Raw genomic sequence first — 20,872 nt, forward strand, 5'->3', positions numbered from 1 at the left:
ATATATTAATGATTCCCTCTTCCTATGCTGGGGCTGTGAGCAGTAGAATGAAATGTGGAACAACTATCCCTGACCTCAGGGAGCTTGCAGAGAGGTGAAGAGCCAAGTCCTGAAGAATGGGCTGAATAGTCAGGGCTGTAGGAGTTTGGGAGGAGAAAGCCTGCAAGGCTGGAGAAGGCAGTTCGGACAACTCTGCTGGAGGTCGGCTTTGAAAGAAGAGCAGGATACGGGGAGGCAATCAGGATGGCAGAGGGATGACAAAGACACACTGTGAGAATGAGCAGAGGTGCCAGCGGTCGGGAGACAGGCTACAGAAGAGGGAGCAAGGCAGTGAGAATCTGGGTGGGGAGAACGCATTCATTAAACAGGCCTTGTTGAGTATCCATAAGGTGCCAAGCACACAAAAGGGCTTTACACAAAAGGACAGGTAGCTAAAGTCAGATGACTGGATAATTGCCTAGCCTGTTGTCTGATTAGTGGCTGAGGTGCCAGGTGGTGGGCAGTGCCAGAACCCAACCTCCATGCTCCTCCTGCTGGCCATGCTTTGGCCCTGCTGGACAGCAAGTGTGAGAAACCCTCTTTTCTTGGCACCAAAGCCAAGGAAAATGAAACCCTCTGTTGGAAGCTCTAAATATGGCAGCAACCCTTGGGCTGCCACAGGCTGGAGCCTCAGCTCAGTCCACAGAGACCTCCACAAGGCATTCTTGCTGAACAGTAACTCATAAATGTTACCCATGGGATGAAAAACAAACTTCACCCAGGGCACACGCCTCCTCTGGCTCTGGTGGTGGTTTATTTCCACAGACCTTAGTCCCCATCTTCTGTTTCCCTTGCCCCTCACTTTCTTTACCACTGACCAAGAATAAAATTTGAGTCAGACCTTGGGGCAAGGAACAGCTCGCCAGTCCACCACTCTCACCCCCAAACCATTTGCAGCTTGTCACTCCCCCATTTTAAAATGAAAATTGCTCCCGACCATCCTCATGATGAAGTCCAGGCTGGACATGCTCCTTGAGGTCTCCCAGCCCTTTCCAAAGTTAGCTCCTACAATCCTGTAGCTCCATGCCTACTCCAGCCAGACCATACTATGCCCTGCCACCCCCAAACTCAGCACCCCTTTCTGCTGCCCAGCCATGTCCCCAGTTGATTTGTTCCACCTGAAATGCTTCTTCCTTTCTGACCTTCTAAACCCTATAGTTTGAGAGCCAACATAGGCCTGCCACCTCCACAGAGGCTTTTCTGAGCATCTTACCAAGCCCACACTGGTGTTTCCTCCTCACTCCTGCCTGGAACACTTAGACAATCTGTGCTACTTGACTGCCAGGCACCGTCACCTTGTTAGTCCTTGTTTTAAGGTTCTCTGAGGGCACAGGCAAAATGTCAAACCTCTCACATATCAAAGTACCTTATTCCAACAATAATAGTGTCATATGGCCCTTTCAGTTATGGTATGGTGAGCTGGCATGAAGATTAAATCAGTCACGGTCCCCCAGGTGTGGGGGTATTGCAGAGTTCCAATGCTTTAGTGCTTCCAGTAGAAAATGGATTAATAAAGGGGAGTGATGGTGGTTATATTCATCACTAGGTTGCTTATCGCCCCATGACTCCTCACTGTCCCCAGGAAACAAATCCCTATATCCTAAGGATGTTTTTACACAGAAGTAGCTGGCTGTGCCTGCTGTCCACATCATGGGTGTGTTTTGTGAGCCAGCTGCTAGTCAGCTCTCACTGACACAGGTGAACAAGTCTGGACAAGGGCAGACCCCTCCCCTCCTGACCCGTCCCATCCTTAAGAGGCCAGGGAGGTTTCTGCCTCAGATCCCACCTCCTCGACACTACAGAACAATCTGTTGCCCAACACCCGTGGCCCAGAGCCCTCACCTCACATGTGTAGGTGCCCTGCTTGGACTCAGATTTCTGGCAGAGAGGATGCCAGGCCTTGGCCAGGGTTCCACCCTTCTGGTGATATGATATAGAGGTGAGAAAATGGGCCAAGCCCCAGGGGGAAAAAGCCACTAACACAAAAATCCTAAGAAACAAAACAAAAATGAAAACCCAATGACAACCCTAAAGATCAGCAAGTGGGGCTAAAGAACAGCCCACACTTTGGAAAAAACACTCTCCATTAGCCCAAACTTCAAAAAGTCCGCTCCACTCCACTCCACTCCCCAGCCTTTGACTTCCCTGCAAGACACACATCAGACCAGGAGGGGGTTAACAGAACCCAGCTGCCCCTCTTATCTGGCTAGCCTGCTAATGGTGAATCTCTGCTACTGAGGTCCTGTCAGTGATTTCTGCAAATCACTTTTATTAGAGATAATGTCATCTTTACTTCATTATCCAGCCCAGCAGCCAAAGAGAAAACAAGTTGAGATATATATATATATATATATATATTTTTTTTTTTTTTTTCTGTGAAACACCAGTTCTGTCCATTAACACTGACAGGTGACAGGGAACTGAAACTCCTGGACCATTCTTATAAGATTTTGGTTAAAACTTGGCACTTAACCCTCTTTTTCCTGGGACAAGCAGAGCACACCCCACAGCCTCTTCCCCAGAGCCTCTAAAGCAATGGTTGGTTTCTGTGTGATGCTCACTGCCCTGGCAGCTCAAGACGGGGCCGCTGGTGACACCACGGCCGGCCGGCCTGCACACCCAGTTCTGCCCAGCAGATAAAACAGTTGTATAACACGCAGGCAGGTGAGTGCAGGAGCACTGTTAATTCTACTTTGTGCAAAGCAATAATTAACATGTGAGTCAGCAGCAGAGAAAGACTTTAAGCCCAGGGAAAAAAAACAGCCCGAAAGTCCTGAAGCCTTAGAGGCAGTGCCGTGTCTGATTAAACGATTTAGAAGATTAGCGTGAGTGTAGGGAGACCTAAGTGGAGGTGGGGTGTGACTGAAGTGGCTCTCCCTAAGTTGTCTCTCAGCTGTGTCCAGGATACTCTGAATTTTGGTGTCGGTTGGTAGAAAGAAAAGGTTCATTTTTCCAGAATCAACTAAGAAGTGGTCTTTTCTGTCTCTCTGCTTAGTTATTTCCCTTAATTATTTTTAAACCGTGGAGCTTTGGCTTCACTGGAGTGACGTCTGATGGCCACAGAGATTCTGACAAATGCATCTGTTCTTTTCCCATGGTGGTCTGCCAAACCCCACAACTCTATGCCACCTAGAGGAAAGATCTAAAGCAATCAGAGTTCTAAAAGGCCACCCTTACATAGCTAAAACAGTTTTGTTTTGTTTTAATGAAAAAGTTCTTGGCATTTTAGCATTTTTGTAAAAAGTATGGCTCCTTGGAATTTAAATCACATCTGGTCTTTGTTTGATAAGCTATGGCTTTCATTTATTTGACAGTTACTGAGTTTCTACTACATGCCAGGCACTGAGTATAGAGAAGGGAAGACAGATCCCTACCCTCCAGGAGCTGACAGCCCAGTCAGGGAGACACACTGAGCAGACCAGGCCAAGCACATGTGCCATGCAGATGTAGCAGGACTGCCTGGGCTTGAGGGCTTGGACACTTACTCTATGACCTGGGGCAAGTTACTTAAGTCTCTCTAAACCTCAGCATCTATGAGTGCCTGCCTTACAGAGCCCCTGTGAGGAATAAATAATATATACATGTATGCAGAGAACCATGCCTAAGAAATACTACACACTCAATAGTGTTGAGGCCATTGCTACAGAAGTCAGGAGCAAGTGCTCTGGGAGCAAGAAAGATGACATAACCCAAAGTGGGGAGGAAAAAAAAAAAAGACTCCTCAAGGGTTTCCCCAGTTGTGAATTTAAGGACAAAGGAGAGTTAGCCAGGACAAGGAGGTGGTAAAGGAGTCCCAAAAAGATGGGGCGAAATCAGGCCCAGTGAGGCTATGGTTGTAGGAGCACAGGTCTTGCCAACCGGGGCTAAACTCCAGAACAATGCTTGGGACCATCCCTCCTAAGGTGTCCCAAGGTGCCCTCAGCCGGAAGCAGAATCCTGGTTTAGCTGAACCATGGGGCAACCCTATTGTGGCATTTCTTCTATTTTTGCATTCCTTGTGCTTTGACAATGAGATGATTGTGTGGATATTACAAGAGGTGATTATCTCCATGGGCACTGAGCCTGTTTTAGCGCAAAGACCTTGCTTTGCCAGAGCCAAGACTTCTGAGGTCACAGCTAAGTTGCCAATTCTAGAGAACTTCTGACAAACCTCAAGGCCACTGGGAACCCTGCTCTTTGCAGGATGGCTTATTTTAAAAGATAAGCTACACTAAGTAGGTGCTGGGCAGAAGGTAGCCTGGACTTGAGACACCCTCAATTCAGGGACAGTGCACTACACATCTGTGTGTGCCTAGCTGTATGTGTAGGGATTTGAGAGAAGAGAAAACGACAGCCTGTGCTATGAAGCGATAACAGCTCAGAAACGGAGCTGGATTCTGGATTCTGTAAAGCCTTTTATCCCAGATCTCTGTGGGAATGGGGGTGCTTGGTGAAGCTCATGCCATCACGGGGGTCAGGGGCAGAGGGCACAGAGCTTGTTTGATTCTGTCATGATTTAAAGCATTAAGATGGAAACTTGGAGGGAAAGTTTCAAGAAAAGAGAAGCAAAGTATTACTGATGCTTCTGCCTGTTACAACAAACATGTGGCATCACAAATGGTCTGGAACCTCAATCAGAACGTGTTCAGCAGTTACACATTCTTAGTTGGATTTAAGTCATTCTGTGAATGATTCATCTCAATGCCTATAAGTGAACTTCTTGGCTGTGAGGCAATAGTTGGGGAATTTAAAATGTGTAATATTCCACAGAGGCAGGCAGAAGCTATGCAGACAGCCAGAGGTGTTTTTGTCTTTAAGAAGGATGTGTGTGTGTGTTTTGTTTGTCTGTTTGCTTGTTTTGAGATGGAGTCTTGCTCTGTCACCCAGAGTGCAGGGGTATGATCTTGGCTCACTGCAACTTCTGCCTCCCAGGTTCAAGCGATTCTCCTGCCTGAGCCTCCCAAGTAGCTGGGATTATAGGCACTCACCACCGCACCTGGCTAATTTTTGTATTTTTAGTACAGACGGGGTTTCACTATCTTGGCCAGGCTAGTCTCGGACTCCTGACCTCATGTTCCACCCGCCTCGGCCTCCTAAAGTGCTGGGATTACAGGCGCGAGCCACCGCGCCTGGCCGCGTGTGTGTTTTAATAGAAAGCCTACGGAGATGCGCTCAGGCCAATGAATGGGCAAGGTCCTCAAGGGGAAAAGAGCTTATCTTAGATGGAGAACTCCTCGGTCTCATTGCCTTTTTGCTGCCAGCTTCCCTTGACCATCTTCCTGTTTTTCCATAGGCCTCCCCTTACCATAAATAGGATAGCCTACACATTCCCCTCCTGTCTTGCAAGGACTGTCGGCATAGGTGCTGAGTCCTAGGAAAGAAAGAGCATTCTAGAAATGGTGCCTCCTACCTTGTGGTTGCCTCACACCCAGATAACAATCCCTGAACCAGAGTCAGTAACCAATCCTAGCGCTTCGCTTTCAGACACTGGCCTACTCAACCAGGAAGGGTTTCTGGAACTGCCCCTATTAAGGAAAAGAAATATAATATGCAACTTGACTTTAAAAACCCAGGAAGCTCTAACACCCTATCAAGTTCTTAAGACTTTTTCTTTGCTGCATAATCCTTGGCCAAGTTCAAAGGTGAGCACTTTCCCAGAGGCTCATTAGGAATAATGTTTACTTCATACATTTTGAGGATGCAAAGTTTGATTCCATTTTGCTTATTTAGAAAAAAATAACTTTTTTTATGAACAAAAAGGAGGAGGGAACAGGGAATGAGACAAGGGTAAAATGTGAAAGAGAAGAAAAAGGTGCTTGGAAGACTGGCCTGGAAGGCAGACTTGTGTTCTGAACATTTTCACCTCTGATTTGCTCTGAAGAGTTACAATGGGAAGATATTGTACATTTCACCTTCCTGAACCTCCAAGACCCCATCTGTCCTCCCCACTGTTCTAAGTGATTGCTGAAGGTATGTTCTGATGGTAGATATGATATATACTCATGTTTTCACAGAGGATGCTACATAAATAAAGTGTAGTGACATGTATAACCAGGACTTCTGGGTTCTGTACTGGGAAGAAATTTAACAGAGACCTCTGTGAAGGTTTGTGGTCTGCTGCTCTCAAGCCAGGAGGTCATAAACTGGCCCATCAAACCAGGCCATCACTGACTGTTTGGGTGATGGGCAGCCATTCTCAGTGACTGGTTGAGGCCAGGGAGTTCAAGCTTGCACTTCATCTGTCATTTCCATCTCATTTCCTCCCCTAGAATAAAGCACCAGATCTAAATGGGCCTGCCACCTCCCATGTTTGGTTAATGAAGAGTGGTATGGGGGAACTGGTCGTGGAGACAGAAGTACTTAATGCCTCCACCTGTCTTACCTGCCAGCGTGGCCTCTACTCATTCTTGAAGACCCACTCAAGCTTCTAGCTCTCCCTCCTTCCAGGAGGTGCCCCCAATTTCCCGGCCGGGGTGACCTCACTTACTGTCTACACCACTCTTTTGGCACTTAGCAGTCTCTGCCAAGTTTTGTTAAGTCTCTTTTTTACCTGTATAAGCCAGGGTCACTAACAGCCCGATCTGCATATGGACCCTGGGGGTCCATGGGATAGTTAGACTGGTAGAAAAATTTGAGGCTGTTGCCAAGTTTTCTCAAAACCTAAGTTCAGACAATGCTGGGGAGGGAGTACGTGTAGCCCCCGCGTAGGTGGGTTAACATTTGGGAGCAGAGAATTCACCTTTGATAGAGGGCTGGCTCAGGAGGCACGAGGCAATACTAAGCTCTTCCCAAAGACTTGGCAGGAGGGCTCTGGCGGGGCCTCCTCTGTGCACTGCCCTCTGGAGGTGGGGCTGAGACCACCACCAGGGTGCCCACAGCTGTTCAAAGCTGAACAGGGCAGAACACTGTTTTTTCACAAGTCACTCAACAGATGAATTTTTGTGTGTGCCTACTCTGTGCCAGGGGCTATATTCTAATGGAATTGTCATCCAAGGATATATGGGAAGCTGGTTTGAGCCTCTTTATAGCTTCCATCCACACTACCGGTTTTAGACATGGAGTTTTATAAACTTTGTCCCACCTTATATTCCAAATAGGTAACTTTTGTTTTTCTGCAGTTCAACTTTAATTTAAATATTAATGGCAGTGTTCCAAGCTTCAGAATTCATGGAATTTGTAAACAAGTCTGAGCTCCTGTCTAAAGTCTCTGTGGTTCTAAACATTAGATAGGTCACTATCAAATCTCCTGACTACTCTGGTCCATTCTAAAATCTCTATTCCTATCTTCTCACTGCCCATACCACCTAGCTTTTAATTTCTAATATTCTCTAATTCTCTAATACTCTCCTGTATATTAATGTCCTCTCCTCACTTAGATTATAGCTCCTTGAGGGCAGGGACCACATATTCTACTTTTTCTCTTTTTCGTTATGCCAACACAGTATTGGGCACACAGCAGGCATTTAATACATATTCAACCATGAAATCATGGCACTTTAGAATAAAGAAAATGTTAGCATTTATCCAGTCTAATCTCTTCATTGTACCGATGAGGAAAGTGAGACCTGGAGGTTGTAAGTCACTAGCTCAAGGTCAGCACGGCCCCTCCTGGTCCTGAAGCTGAGACCAATGTTTATGGGCAGTAAACCATTATCTACTGATATAGGTACAACAGTGACCCACAGAGGTACAATGTGTTTAAGTAACTTCTCCAAGATACCACAACTCATAGGTGGTAAATCTAGGACTACAACCCAGGCAATCTGGCTCCAGGGCCTGCAGGCTTACTGCCTCCCTCTCACTTCTCCTCTCCAGAACCCCTAAAACCATTTCCCCTATTTCCATATCAGGGTATTTACTATCTCCTGTCTTGAGTATGATCACCTGTATGCTTGTCTTACCCCTACCTGGCCCCCACTAGACTATACGTCCTATGGGCAGAAACAAAGGTGTCTCCTTTAATTTTCTGGGATCTTCAGCCCAGTGCCCTTCCTATAGTGGGTGCTTAGTGAATAGATCTCCAAATATGTACAAATGAAGTATGCTAGGGTAGTAAGGCAATCCATTTCTTCCTCTTAAAACACTGTGTAGAACTTTAAATACTTGTTTTTCCCCATGGAGGAGATAGGAATCTATTGGGAGTACAAATGCTTTGTCAAGGCCTCTCCACCCTGACCAAATGTTGCCCAATTCTTGCGCAACCTTAAAGTCACGTGGGAGGCTCATTCCCCCAGGCAGGTGATCTAGCCACTCCTCTCTGCACCTATTCATCATGGTTTTTACCCCCATTTTCTTTCACTGTGTACAGAAGACTTCATCCTGGCTCCCATACTTAAGCCACTCCAGGAAATCTTGATAGTCTAATTCCCTTGTTATTAGGCAGTTGAGATTGGAAGCTTAAAGAGAAAAGCAGATTCCCCACTCCCCCTGCTTCTCCCAAGAGCATAAGTTGGTTCCCTGCTGGTGGGAGAGTCAGCAACAACTACAAGATTCGAGTGTTTCCCAAATTCACACAGGAGGGGGAACTAGGCTATCCCCAGGGGCAACTGATGCCTAGAAGGAACTGACCCAATCCCAGCAGCACAGAATCATTTCCAATTCATATTGAATGTCACTCTTTTCTCAAATATTCAAAATAGCACCCATGCTATTCCAAGGCTGCCCCATATGAAGAATAACTAGGCGCCATAATTATGGTTTTCTTTGCAGGAAGTGATCACTACAACTTAGCTATTTTCTCTCTTCAGGATTTAAATGGGGTGAAGGTAAGGGGCTTTCACTAACCTTGTATATAGCAGCCTTCTGTTTCTTCTTTGTGTCCCTGTTTTAAAAACAAAAAGCCCTAACATGAGTTCTAATGATCATCATGGTAATAGGATTTCAAGTTTTTCACCAAATTTTTTATCCATGCAGCAGCTATGGATGGAATATAAAGCACCCTGGAAGTGAATGTGTATGTCCCAGTGGAGCTTTCCTGTTGGCAGGAACAGAGAAAATGGTTATGGAACTTCTCCTCCAACACCTGCCTGACATCACCAGCACAAAAGCCAGAATTCTCCTGCTAAGCAATGGAAAGGTTGACTAGCTACCATACAATTACCCTGCACTGATCTTATCCCCGCCTGGATTCTCAGTTGAACTACTAGGAGGTCACCCCCAAAGTGAGTCATGTCATCCTTCGCCTGCCTACAGGATATTCTTACACTGAGGCTATTACCATGAATGAAGCACACCCTTTGGTGTCTCTCCTAGTCCCTCAGCCTCAAGGAAATGCCCACATCAGCAGAATTTTTCCTTATGCTCTTTTGTATGTTCTTGCTCCCATCTGCAATGGATAGGACAAAACAGTTCTCTCCCCAAAAGGAACTATCTAAAAAATTCCCAAGGGCAGTAATATTCTAATGTAATACAATACTGGTTTTAAAATCCCATATTATCTAAGACTCTAACCTAGAACATACAGAGCACTGCCCACTGGAGAGTACTGGATCCAACAAGCCCAAGGGAACCTTCCTCACCATGCTTTTTAAGCAGGGAAGTGGATTCCTCCCAGAGTCCTGTCCTCAGGAGATTTCCCTGCTCCATCCGGAAAGGTCAGCTCACCCTAAAGACAAACTGGACCTTTTTTCTTCTCTTTCGATGTTAAGAGCTACACAACATACTTAAATATTAAACAACATCTCTATCAGTGGGGAACTGCCCAATCCAACAGTATAGCAAAAGCCTGTGCCCAAGCTGGGTGAGATAGAAGAAAGAAAGGAAGGCTGTGAGATGGGCTCCAACCTAATTCGTTTTCAGTGTAGAGCAGAAACACCAACCACTTCTGGACTTCTCTATTCTCAACATCTAACAAAACAGCTCCAAACGGAGGACTCTGTCTCTACTGTTAAGCCTTTTATAAGGTGCAGTTAGTTTTCCACTTACGTAACTGCTTTTAATATGTGCCTTGAAAACTTGTGTGGAAAAAGTTTGACATCTAGGGGCAGCCCGAGGATGAGCGTTTTCATCCTGGCCAGGCTGCCACAGTCTTGCCCCAGTCTACATGGCATATCACAGCCAAATAGGGACATAAATGCTCCCTTTAACTGTGTCTTGGTTTGGCCAGAGATGGCCTTAAACCAGTCTGTTCTCAGGGTTACTGTTCCCTACCTCCAGCATGCACCTATGCTTTGTATTTTCACAAGCAAGAGTTGTAGTTTCGGATGATAAATATTTATTGGGCATCTACTGCCCATGGGCCTTGCTAAGAACTGTGGGGTGCGTGAGACATATAAAAACATAATTCGGGCTGGGCGCGGTGGCTCACGCCTGTAAAAATCCTAGCACTTTGGGAGGCCGAGGCGGGCGGATCACAAGGTCGGGAGATTGAGACCATCCTGGCTAACGTGGTGAAACTCTGTCTGTACTAAAAATACAAAAAAATTAGCCAGGCATGGTGGCGGGCGCATGTAGTCCCAGCTACTCGGGAGGCTGAGGCAGGAGAATGGCATGAACCCAGGAGGCGGAACTTGCAGTGAGCCAAGATTGCACCACTGCACTCCAGCCTGGGCTACAGAACGAGACTCCATCTCAAAAACAAACAAACGAAAAAACCATAATTCACCCTGCCCTTGCTTTTAAGCTGCACAAACAGCAAATGAGACAAGGGGTTGCCCTATATACACAGTAGCCCTAGACTAAATATTTGTTGGTGGTGGTGAGACCAGACATTGTATGGGCTGGGAGAAACACGCAAAAGATCATGGTGGGTTATTTCAGAAGACAGGAGAATCACACCCAATACGGTCAGTTTCCTTTGATTACTCATGTATATCTTTGCAAAATTCTGTTTTGGCTTCCCTGTGGAAAACAGATGAGCAACTGACCTAGGGGCATGATAGTGGCAATATCTGATACAATTCACAGTTTTCAGAGGAAAAAAAAATATTACTCTCTTGATGAGTTTGGTCAGTTTTCTACCAGTCTCTTACGCCATAAGAAGAGAAGCAAGACATCACTCTATGGATGACTTTAGGAATCAGAGAGGCTCTGTAACGCGTCTTGGTTTGGCCAGAGATGGCCTTAAACCAGTTTGTTCTCAGGGTTACTGCTCCCTACCTCCAGCATGCACCTATGCTTGGTACTTTCACAAGCAAGATTTGTAGTTTCATATGATAAATATTTATTGGGCGTCTACTGCCCATGGGCCTTGCTAAGAACTGTGAGGTGCACGAGACATATAAAAACATAATTCAGTCTTGTTTATTCCTCCCATCCATTTGTTAAAAGACCTCGTCAGGTGTGGACGCAGTTGCCTTTGGCATCTACTTTATTTTACCTTTCTTAACAACTGTTTATTGATCACTATTTTATACCCATCACCAAACTTAGTGCCAAATAGTAGAATAACTATTTTTAGAATAAAATGTAGCATATATGAATTAGACAAAATATAGCAGCTTTAAAAAAAGTCTCCTCATTAACTTTGTCTAGACTTTTACACTTTTCAAGGGTAACGGCCCTGTGTTGCCTGTGTGCTGAGTGTAGACTCTAGTTATGATCCGTGAGGTCGCCATGGGAGTGCTGTGCTTCACACAGCCTGCAATCTACCACCCACTTCCCTCCTAGGCAGATAAGACTGGAGCTCACACAAGGTTTGTTTTCAGCTGTTAATAGATTGACGGCTTGGTAACGTCTCCATTTTAGAAAGGCCATACAGGTTAGTACAGAAATTGCAAATTTCAGCTCCCACTGACGGGTAGGTTTGGCTGTCAGGAGCAGTGTGTGAAAGATTCCGAGGACACCTCTGGGCTTAGAGGTGCTGTGATTGATTAATATTGCCTGTTGTGGGGGTGGATTAGGTGAGGAAAGCACAAGTGATATCTATGCATTTGCCATCCCTGATATAACGGAAACAGCAGAAGCTTTGGAGTGAGGCCTTTCAGCTTCAAATCTGGGCTCTGGCTCTGTCTACAACACCTGAGGCAAGTCATTTGGCCTCTCTACATCTCAGCTCCTCATCTATAAATGGGAATAGTATCTATTTCACAGGCGTGATGGAAAGCAGTGGTTCTCAAAGTGTGGTCCAGGGATGAGCAACATCAGCATCACCTAGGAACTTGTCAGAAATGCACACTCTCAGGCTCCACCTCAGACCTGCGGGCCGAGCAAGAAATTCTGGGGATGAGGTCCAGCAATCTGAGTTTTAATAAGCCCCAGGCAGTTCTGATGCACACTAAGGTTTGGAACCCCTGTTGTGAAGAGTCACAAATAAGTCCTGCAGTACTTACAAGGATAGAAGTTACGTTTTATCAGTCATGACTGATGCAGTTATCTGCCACACAGTGACTAGCAAAGTGCCAGGCTTATAGCAGGTGCTCAATACATTCTAACTTCTTTTTCTTGTAAAAATATGAGCTGCCAGCATAAAGAACCTAGCGGGTGGGGAAGAGGAGGGGGGTCTGTATATTGTTTCAGGTGGAGAAATTAGCTAGTGCAGTGGTTCAAAGACTTAAGCAAATGCTTGGCAAGATGTCTGGGAGATTTCCTCCCCCAAGAAGAAGGAAGAAAGTGGGCCCAGGATTCTGTAGTAGATGACAACAATAATTATTCTCAGGGAAGAATTTCAGGGAAGGGTACCTATACATCACCCAAATCAGTAGGGATTATATAGGATAGATCCGCCCACAGCAAGCTTGCCTTAAACCTCATTCAGAGAGTTGAAGTTACTTAAGTCCCAAAGGCCTCTATTTAAAATAGTTTCACATGCTCCACAGGACGAACTGAAAATAGGTCTACTGAGGTGCCTGTACTATATCCTATATGCCGGTTATTATATATAATAACCTTATGGTGCCTTCATCCTTCTCTCCCTGACACCTTTCACTCTCAAATATCATTATGTTGATATTCTTTGTTTGCCTCACAGGTATAAACAATGGGGCAGTGATTTCCATTCCCACGCAGGCTGTTCTGGGCGTGTGGGGGTGCGGCGGGGGGCGAGGAACAGGCAATATGTTTATAAAGACAAATCACTAATCATTAGGAAAATGCAAATCAGAGCCACAATGAGATACCACTTCACACCCACTAGGATGGCTGATATCTAAAAACAAAAACAAAACAAAACAAAACAAAAAAGAAAATAACAAGTGTTAGCAGAGAAATGAAGAAACTGGAACTCTTAAGCATTGCTTGTGAAAATGTACAATGGTATGGCTGCTATGGAAGACAGTACAGCAGTTTCTGAAAAAAATAAACAGAATTACCATATGATCCAGAATTTCCACTTCTAGGTCTATATCCAAAAAAACTGAAAGTAGGGACTCAAATTGTACACCACGTTCACCATGATTCACAACACCCAAGGGTGGAAACAACTCAAATGTCCCTTGACAGAAGACCAGATAAACAAAGTGTCTACACACAATAGGATACTATTCGGCCTTAAAAAGAAATAACATTTTGAATACATGTTGTAACTTGGATGAACCTTGAAAACATTATGCTAAGTGAAATAAGCCAGACATAAAAGGACAAATACTTTATATGTCTATATATACAATCTACTTGGAATAGTCATATTCATAGAGAAAGTAGAATAGTGATTATCAGGGACTGGAGCATGTGGGGAAGAATAAAGAGTTATTATTTAATGAGTACAGAGTTTCCATTTGAGATGACGAAAAAGTCCTTGAGATGAGCAGTGGTGATTGTAGCCCAACAATGTGAATGTACTTAATGCCACTGAATTGCATATTTAAAAATAGTTAAAATGGTAAACACTTTTTGTTATGTATATTTTACCACAATAAAAAATGATTTAACCACCTTAACCCCACCACTACCAGCAAAGGAAAACGACAACATAATGCAAAGCTTCTACAGTACTCTTAAACTAAACTCTCACACAAAGTAAGTATCTTGAATAGAAAGGACTCCAAAACCTCTCCCTGCTTGAAATCTAAGATGATAATGGCACGGGCAGACAGTTTTCTTAATTTACTTTCATCTGCCACACTCCAAGCATGTCTGCTGTGAAAAAGAAACACAGCTGAAAATGGAGATTTAGCTCTGGCTGTCCAGTGTGTTCACCCAGTGGCTTCAAAATCCCTATTCTCCCTTCCGTTAATGAAGGTTTGCTTCGATCTTTCCATTAGCCCACAAACGACTATTAGAAAAGCCATTTATCAAATTAACACTGAGCACTGCAAAAGTCATCTGCAAGCAGCGTGCACTTTTCCACGTAGGAGTTGCTATGCCAACAGCTGCTCCATGTGCATTGTACAGAAGTAGCCATTTCAACAAAGTTCTGTTCAACAATTCTCAGGACCAATTAAGTCTTACTGTCCTTTTGCACTCCCTAAATGTGTACACATGGCAAGTACCCCACCAGAATCAGGTAATGACCAACTAAGGGAGCAATTACAAAATCAACAAATTTCCACACACCGAAAACTTTGAAAAGCAGGCAACAATTAGTTTCTCTCTTTAACTTTTACTCCTAGTCCCATCCTCATTCCTCGGGAATAGAGTCAAGGAATTTGGTGTAATAAGAGTCTGGCCAGTAATTCTAGAAAAAGGAGTCCAGGGTGAATAAATTGAAGGAGAGACTATAATTATTCAGATTGTTGTAATAGATCATTTGCCTGAAGAGCAGACAACTATAAACAAAATGAGACAAAATCCTCGCATTCTGCTGTCGCCAAATTTTGTTGCAAATTTTTCTTTTAAAAGATGCCTGGGAACTCTTAAATATGTTTAAACTGACTGGCATTATCATGCTTTCCCACATAGACAAAAAATCTGAAAAAGAGAGCTTTAGGAAACGATTTGTCTTGACTAAACAGTAAACTTTACAAGCAATTCCCAACCACAAGCGATCATCCCCAGCCTCATACTATAACTTCTGATTAAATCAAACATTCAATTCAATTTAAAAATGAATCAAAGAAAATAAGCAAATACCGCAGGCACCTGGCTCCAAAATGAAGAGGAATCACCATTATATCAAAGTTTACTGTAAATCTATGCCTCACTTCCAACCACGATCAGCAATGGAGGAGAAAAAGCTAATCACAAGCCTTAAAAATATACAATTTCCAAGGATGAGACAGAAACACTGATAGCACCCTTTTTCATCTAAACTAGTTGGATTTTTAAAATAATCTTCCACTGTCAGCAAATCTGAATGATACTTTCTTTAAAGTTTTCAATATCATGAAAACAACTGTATAAAGAAGAAGGAGTGCCTTTTTAAGGATATAGATTGTGTCATAAAACTTCAGGAGGACAATAACCAATTAAAATTAAAAATGGAGCTTATTTGAAATCTTGGTCACAGGAATACCACTGAAGAAAAACTTGTTCTCCCAGCTAGCAGCTCCTGGCTCAAAGCATACATATGGGCTTTGAGGATCATTTTACCCAGAGTAAGGTCTGGCTCAGCCCTGGAAGCTGTCATCATTGCAGCCTCTTCCTATGTAATCAAGTGAATTATTCTAAGCCTAGAGAAAGGCCTACATGGCACTTAACCTTTTATTTTGCAGCTATTTCTGGGGCACCATAGCTAACACACTGGTCAGAAATATAGAAAAGATGCCGCTTTCCAGGTAACACATTGGTCAGAAATATAGAAAAGATGCTGCTTTTCAGGTTTGAAAATAATCTTGGGCTGGTTATAGCTTGTTTTCTGAGCCTGGACATGTCAATGAATAAGGGTTTCACTATGATACCTCTATAAGTGGAACTTAATACAACTATGTATTAAATCTTTGTGACTTAGTAGCAAGAGACAGTTTTGATATATTGCTATATAGAAAACGCATTTCACAATAACATGTAACATGATAATGCAGGCATACCTCATTTTATTGTGCTTCACAATAATATTAATAACTAATAATTAATGTTGAATTTAGGGGAGACATGTCATGTGAATTTACAAGTATTTCTGCTACAACATGGCATATGAGCTCATAAAAATCACTACACTATGCAAAACTAAAAACCATAGAGCTTATGGGAAAGAAGAGATTAGGGTATAACAAACACTTTCTCAGCAACACAAAAACAAGATGGGAACTAAATAAAAATGGTAGCACAGTTTTACACATGTTAAATGGTTAAGAAACATAGGCATGCCTCATTTTATTATGCCTTACTTTATTGCACTTTGCAGATACTGCACTTTTTACAAATTGAAGGTTTGTCAGGCAAGTTTATCCATGACATTTTCCCAATAGTATGTCCTCACTTCATATCTGTGTCACATTTTGGTCATTCTTGCAATATTTCAAACTTTCATTATTATTATAGCTATTACTATAATGATCTGCGATCAGTGATCTTTGATGTTACCACTGTAATTGTTTTTAGGCATAAACTGCACCCATATAAGACAGTGATCTTAATAAATGTTGTGTGTGTTCTGACTGGTCCAGTGATTGTTCGTGTGTGTGTGTGTGTGTCTGTCTGTCTCTCTCTCTCCCCCTCCCCAATCCTTCCTATTCCCTGAGACACAACAATATTGAAATGAGACCAATTTTAATAACTCTACAATGGGCTCTATGTGTTCGAATGAAAGGAAGAGTCACATCTCTCACTTTAAATCAAAAGTTAAGGAATGATTAAGCTTAGTGAGAAGATCAAACCAGGCATAATATTCCCTTAAGCCAAAGTCTAATCCAGAGCAAGGCCCTAACTCTCTTCAATTCTATGAAGGCTGACAAGGTAAGCAAGCTGCATTAAGAAAAGTATGAAGCTAGCAGAGGTTGGTTCGTTACATTTAAGGAAAGAAGACATCTCCATAACATAAAAATGCAAGGTGAAGGAGCAAGTGCTGATATATAAGCGGCAGCCAGTTATTTAGAAGATCTGGCTAAGATCATTGATGAAGGTGGTTACACTAAACAGATATGCAGTGTAGATGAAAGAGCCTTATGCTGGATGTACATGCCATCTAGGATTTTCACTGCAAGAGGGGGGAAGTCAATCCCTAGTTTCAAAGGACAGGCTGACTCTCTTACTAGGAACTAATGCAGCTGGTGACTTTAAGCTGAAGCGACTTATTTACCATTCTATAAGTCCTAGGGTTCTTAAAAATTATGCCAGATCTACTTTATTGGTGCTCTATCAGTAGAACAACAAAACCTGGATGACAGCACATATGTTTATGTGCTCGTTGTCAATGCACCTAATTACTCAAGAGCCCTGATGGAGACGCACAAAATTAATGTTTTCATGCCTGCTAACACATGATCCATTCTGAAGCCCATGGATCAAGGAGTAATTCTGACTTCCAAGTCTTATTCAGGAAATTTTGTAAGGCTATAGCTGCCATAGATAACGATTCCTAGGTGAATCTGGGCAAAGTAAATTGAAAACCACCCGGAAAGACTTCACCATTCTAGATACCATTAACAGCATTTGTAATTTACAGGAGGATGTCAAAATATCAGCATTAACAGGAGTCTGGAAGAAGTTAATTCCAAACCTCATGGATGACTTTGAGGGGTTCAAGACTTTAGTGGAGGAAGTAACTGCAGATGTGGAAGAAATAGCAAGAAAACTAGAAGTGGAGCCTGAAGATGTGACTGAACTGTTGCAACCTCATGATAAAACTTGAACAGATGAGTCAGAGCTTCTTACAGATGAGAAAAGAAAAGTGGCTTCTCAAGATGGAATTTGCTCCTGGTAAAGATGGTGTGAACACTGTGGAAATGACAACAAAGGATTTAGAATGTTACATCAACTAAGTTGATAAAGCAGTGGCAGGGTTTGAGAGGACTGACACCAATTTTGAAGAAAGTTTTACTATGGGTAGAATGCTATCAGACAGCATCACATGCTGCAGAGTCTTTCATGAAAAGAAGACTCTATTGATGTAAAAAACTTCATTCTTGTCTTATTTCAAGGAATTGCCACAGCCACCCCAACCTTCAGCAACCATCACACTAATCAGTTCTGCAGCCACCGACATGGAGGCAAGAACCTCTCCCAGTAAGAAGATTATGACTCGCTGAAGGCTCAGATGATTGTTAGCATTTCTTTTAGCAATAAAATATTTTTAAATTAAGGTATAGACATTGTTGGCCAGGTGCGGTGGCTCGTGCCTGTAATGCCAACACTTTGGGAGGCTGAGGCAGGCAGATCATTTGAGGCCAGTAGTTCGAGACCAGCCTGGGCCGACATGGCAAAACCCCATCTCTACTAAAAACACAAAAATTAGCCGAGTGTGGTAGCACATGTCTGTACTCCCAGCTACTCGGGGGTGCTGAGGCACCAGAATTGCTTGAAACCAGGAGGCAGAAGTTGTAGTGAGCTAAGATTGCCCCACTGCACTCCAGTCTGTGCAACAGAGTGAAACTGTGTCTCCAAAAAAAAAAAAAAAAAAAAGTTATGTACATTGTTTTTTAGACATAATGCTAAAATACAAACACAACTTTCATATGCACGAGGAAACAAAAAAATCATGTGACTCGTTTTATTGTGATATTCACTTTACTGTAGTGGCCTGGAACGAACCTACAATATCTTAGAAGTATGCCTATATTCTGTAATTATATATCAATATTCATGATAGAGAAAAGTATGTTCACCAAAGAGTTAACAGTGGTTATCTCTGGGTGGTGGAATTTTGGTGATTTTTATCTCCATGCCTTCTTTTACTATGACTTTTTATGGGGAACATGTATATTTTTTATAATCAGAAGAAAACAACTTAGCAACTTTAAAAATAATTTTACAGGAGAGACAATTCATGGAGAAGGATGTGTGTGCACATGGTCCCAGGGCCTTCCTAACTCCCCTTGTGCTATAATCTTCCAAAGAACTTGAGGGGGCTCTGCCCCTCTTGCCCTCCACCCTCAGAGCCCAGAGCACCCCTGGGTGACGTCTGCAGATCCCTGTCCTCCCTCTACATCCTGCCCTCGGTCCAGCAGTGTGAGTGAGCTGCTCCTGCACTGGGGCCAGCCATTCAAGGAGCAAGGAAATATTATGCAAGAGCACAGGAAGTCAGAGGAGACAGGATTCTGGGCAGGCCTGGCAAGGAGTCTGTGTGAACTCCAGTGAACAAGCAGACTTTGCTCAGTGGGGCCGAAGCCAGCAGAAAGCCTTCCCAGGGCAGCAAAAGGGAGCCGTCCACCTCATGTCTCTGGCCACTGGGCAGCCATCCAGAACTTGATGTACCTGATGTGAGGCAGATAAACCCGAGTCTCAATATTTCTACTCTTCTGGCCCAAGTTCAAGGTGACTCCCCAACACTTACGCACTGTGACTCACCTCCGTCCCACAGTATGCACCCCCGCCCCCTCTGTACAACATGACTTCATTCAGTGATTTTCAAACCTGCTCCTCTCACGGCCACCAGCTTTCCAGCTCAGTCCGCTCTCACTGTCTCAGAGTGAGGGACACAATTCCTCCGGGTTGCCTGCATGGGTTGTCTCACATCAGTATCAGCCCTGAAAACTTCAGATACGTTCATGTACATGTATATGAGTCACAGTGGCCACAACCTCTTCTTTTGCAGTAGTTGATATTTTGGAAGCCCCACTCCAACTGGCAGGGCAGAGATCCAATCAGCCATCTAACAAAAGTGGAAACTGAGGCACAGAGGGAGTGCAGTGTGACCTAGTTGAGGGTGCTCTCCGTCACCCCAGCAGCCTGCCTCCTTCTCCCTGGCATCAGGAGATGGAGACACTACCCCTCCTGCAAGCACAACTATCCCTTTTTGTAGAAACCACTGGGCAGCCCACCTTCTCATACCACAGCCCACCTCCTTCTTGAGGGTGGTGGTCCTGCTGCTGTCATGGGAGTGGGCTGGGCCATGCCCAACAGCGACTTCCAAGTCTCTGCCCCTCTACTCCAACAGAACCTCCTCTTGGAGAACGGGGAGTTCCTTCCTCCAATCCCCCACCAATCATCTTTAATTGTCCACCTTCCTTCCATCTAAGGGAGCATGTGAAAACAGGAGTCAGGACCAGGCTCCACTCGAAATTTATTTCACAATGGAGCTAGAACCCTACTGGGGATCTCTGAGCCAACTTTGACTGGTTCCCACATACTAGTCCATTTTGAAGATGGGGAAACTGAGGCCCAGAGAGATCATCCAGCTGGTTAGCACTTGCCTTTGCTGTCTAGCAGGCCACACAAACAGGACGTTTTCCCAAACAGAAAGGACCTAGATCTGAGTGGACGGATAGCCAGGGCTGGGTAGAAATGGGGCTGTAGTCCTAGGACCCACAATCCCTTTGGTATCTGTGGAGGTACAGGCAGTGGCGTTTCAACACGCAGAGCCAGCCATGTAGAGAGTGACACCCACCCAATCACTGCCCCTGGCCTGACAATTGCTAATTGTGGTAAGAACCGACAGTGGCATTCTCCTGGGACTCTGTTGTGTATTTCCAGACGCCACCAACACACAATGGCCTCTACTCCTCTGGTGTAAACATTGCCAAATGAGATAAACAATAACATCACCACGACAGAAAAATAAGGTGCCAAGAGAGACAGCATGGGTCTGTGGAAAGAGTCTGGGTCTGGGAGCTGTTCAGGTAGGCACTGCCACTCTCTGGTTTTGTGATCACATTTTTGTGCCTCAGTTGTTTCATCTATATGAGAAAAATGACAAAAGCTTCAATCTACATCAAGAGCTTTGAAAAAAAATTAAGCACTGAACAAATAGAAGAAATAATAATGTTGAAGACAAAGACCCAACAACCCCAGATTATTTCACTTAACAAACATTTAAGAAGCACCTCCTGTGTGTAGGCACCACCCCAAACCCTGAGGATATGGTAGTAAGCATGTAATGCATGGTCCCTGCCTTCATGAAGCTTACAAACTAGGGGGCAGCAAAGGTGACAGATAATAAGCA

General features: G+C 44.0%; 1 protein-coding gene across 2 annotated transcripts in view; it reads right to left on the reverse strand.

Moving 5' to 3' along the window:
- EPAS1 (endothelial PAS domain protein 1) overlaps window positions 1-20,872 on the reverse strand; it is an 89,057-nt gene that overhangs the window by 51,914 nt on the left and 16,271 nt on the right. The window contains exon 2 of one of the 2 annotated variants that reach the window (XM_058428732.1): window positions 8,803-8,839. The exons of the other annotated variant lie outside the window; for it this stretch is intronic. The gene's annotated coding sequence lies outside the window, so the exon portion shown is untranslated. The remainder of the gene's footprint in view (window positions 1-8,802; window positions 8,840-20,872) is intronic. 2 annotated transcript variants of the gene reach the window in all.

The sequence above is a fragment of the Hylobates moloch genome, unplaced genomic scaffold (genome assembly GCF_009828535.3).
Source record: "Hylobates moloch isolate HMO894 unplaced genomic scaffold, HMol_V3 SCAFFOLD_15, whole genome shotgun sequence".
NCBI classification, from domain to species: Eukaryota; Metazoa; Chordata; class Mammalia; order Primates; family Hylobatidae; genus Hylobates; species Hylobates moloch.